Source organism: Giraffa tippelskirchi, chromosome 12 (genome assembly GCF_054371585.1).
Source record: "Giraffa tippelskirchi isolate mGirTip1 chromosome 12, T2T-mGirTip1v1.2.pri, whole genome shotgun sequence".
Classification (NCBI taxonomy): Eukaryota; Metazoa; Chordata; class Mammalia; order Artiodactyla; family Giraffidae; genus Giraffa; species Giraffa tippelskirchi.
The window spans coordinates 36,828,434-36,830,661 of NC_137286.1; the positions used below are offsets into that span (position 1 = coordinate 36,828,434).

A 2,228-nucleotide genomic window follows, 5' to 3' on the forward strand; every position below is an offset into this window, starting at 1 on the left:
GTGAAACGAGATAATAACGCCAAACTCTGTAGACTTAAGAGGTGTTAATGGAATAATCCTATTCAGTAAAGTATCCAACACAATCCTAGATGCAGAGTAGGTAATCAGTTCTTCTCCCTCCATCCACCCTCCCCTCAAACACAGTTTTTTTCAGGGACCACACCCAACAGCTGGAAGCAGCAGAAGCACTATATGGAATCAGAGGAGGTAAGAGTCCTGCTTTGCCGCTTCCCAGCTGAGTGGCATTGGGCCAGTCACTTTGCCTCACTGAGCCTTGGGTTTCCCATCTGTAACTAGGAAATTATATGCCATGCCCCTCCTCACAGCATTGTTCTAATAGTTCAAAAGAGAGGGCGGACTCTTTTAGGGCAATGACAATAGTGATCACAAAGGATTTAATGGAGTATTCTGCTCAGGTTGCTTGCTTCTATTTATCACCTGTGAGAGGAGGGACTCCCAGAACTGAAAACACAGTCCTCTTTGTAGAAGTTCTGGCTTTTCTGCCAGGAATACTTGGCATGCAAATGAGTAGCATGTTCACAACTGTAAAAGAATGTATCAGAGCAGGATGTGAGCACACAGAATTCTGCCCTCTTCGTGGGCAAGGGGGAATGAATCTAAGATGCTTGTTAATAGTGATTGTGTGGTTCAGAAAAGGTTTCCGTTGCCTCAACGCTAATGTGGGAGAAACAGGAATTACAGATGGAAAGAATCTTATAAAGGCCCATCTCTGTTCTAAAGTTCCACATTCTCTGAATCTCTGGTCACAGATATGGCCTTCTTTCCCACAGCTGTCCACTATAAATGTCCAATATAAATGAAGGATGGTGAGGCGGTCTCCAAAGGCTGGTCAGCCATCCCCTGGGCTTCTGAATTGTTTCCTGCCCATCTGATAGCAATTGATTATGCCTCTGACGACTCTTACCCTATCAACAGGGAGGCTTGTCTGTTTAGCTGATGGCTGCTACTTTCACCAGAGGGTGGCAAAATAGTGTCAGAAAATCCCAACCAGGACCCTCAGATACAAAAGGAAAATGTAGAAACACCAGGGGTCATCTGCCAAACTTAGATCCCTGCTCCTATTGGAACACCTACCTTCAGCCTTAGCAACTCAAAGCCAGGGCCAGCAGCATCAGCATCACCTGGGAACTGGTTGCCCGCCCACCTTCTTCACCCCTGGAGAACTAAATCGAGACACTCTGGGGGTGGAGCCTCCCAAGTGGTTCTGATGCACTGCTCTCAGTGGTTAAAGAAACAAACCACCTATTTTAAAGCATGAAGTCCTGGCCTTCTCATCAAAGTCCAGGTGTGGGCTGAGCCAGTGCTGGAGTCCAGCTCAGGTTCTGCTACCTCCCAGCAGTGGAACCCTGGGCAAGTTACTGAACAGTTCTCAGCCTCAGTTTCCTCATGTGTAAAATGGAGATAATACCTACAGAATCAGCTGTCCTGGGATTAGAAATAACCAATGTGTGAGCTGGACCCGTAAAAGGTACCTAGTCAGCAGTGGCTCCATTTGCTGCCGTGGATGGCATTCCTTTAAAAGGAGACGCCCTGGCTTTGTCACAGTAACTCTCTGCACACAGTCTTTTAAACCCCCTCAAGTCTCACGTTTGGATCGAAAGGCTCAAAGAAAGACAAGCAAATCCCGTCCTCCTCCCTAAGGGACCCAGAAGGCCTGAGATACTCTGCCCAGGCCGTGGTCAAAGGCCAGATCAGGCGAGGAGGGACCTTAGAGGTCATCTCGATAGACTCCCTCCTTTTCCGCGGAGGGGCTGCGCCCAAGGTCAGGCTGTGAGATGCCGTTAGAACTGGGCCCCGGCTGCATCCACGCACTCACAGTCCAGGGCTCTCCCCCTGCTCCGCGCTGACGCCCTGCGCCCCAGCTGCAGGGGCGCCAAGATCACCCACTTGACCTCCCCCACTGCACCCTTCAAATGCATCGGTCCAGGCCCGGCACCCTCAGCACCGCGCCCCCTGGACTCCCGGCGGCCGGAAGTTCCCGGGTCCGCCCAGCCGACGCGAGCGAGGGCGCCAGACGGGCCGGGCAGCGCCTCCCGAGCCCAGGCCGCCCCCTGGCGGGCCCGGGGCGCGAGGCAGCCGGGAGTCGGGCGCCCGCCCTCTCCCGGCCGCGGGGCGGAGTCACCGCGCTCCGGGTCGCTTCCCCGCCTCCCAGGCCCCCACCCCGCCCCCTCCGGTGGGCTGCGGGGCGCGGCGCGGCGCGGCGTGGC

General features: G+C 53.9%; 1 protein-coding gene across 1 annotated transcript in view; it reads right to left on the reverse strand.

The window, feature by feature from the left end:
• IDH3A (isocitrate dehydrogenase (NAD(+)) 3 catalytic subunit alpha) overlaps nt 1–2,228 on the reverse strand; it is a 75,130-nt gene that overhangs the window by 40,461 nt on the left and 32,441 nt on the right. The window lies entirely within an intron of this gene.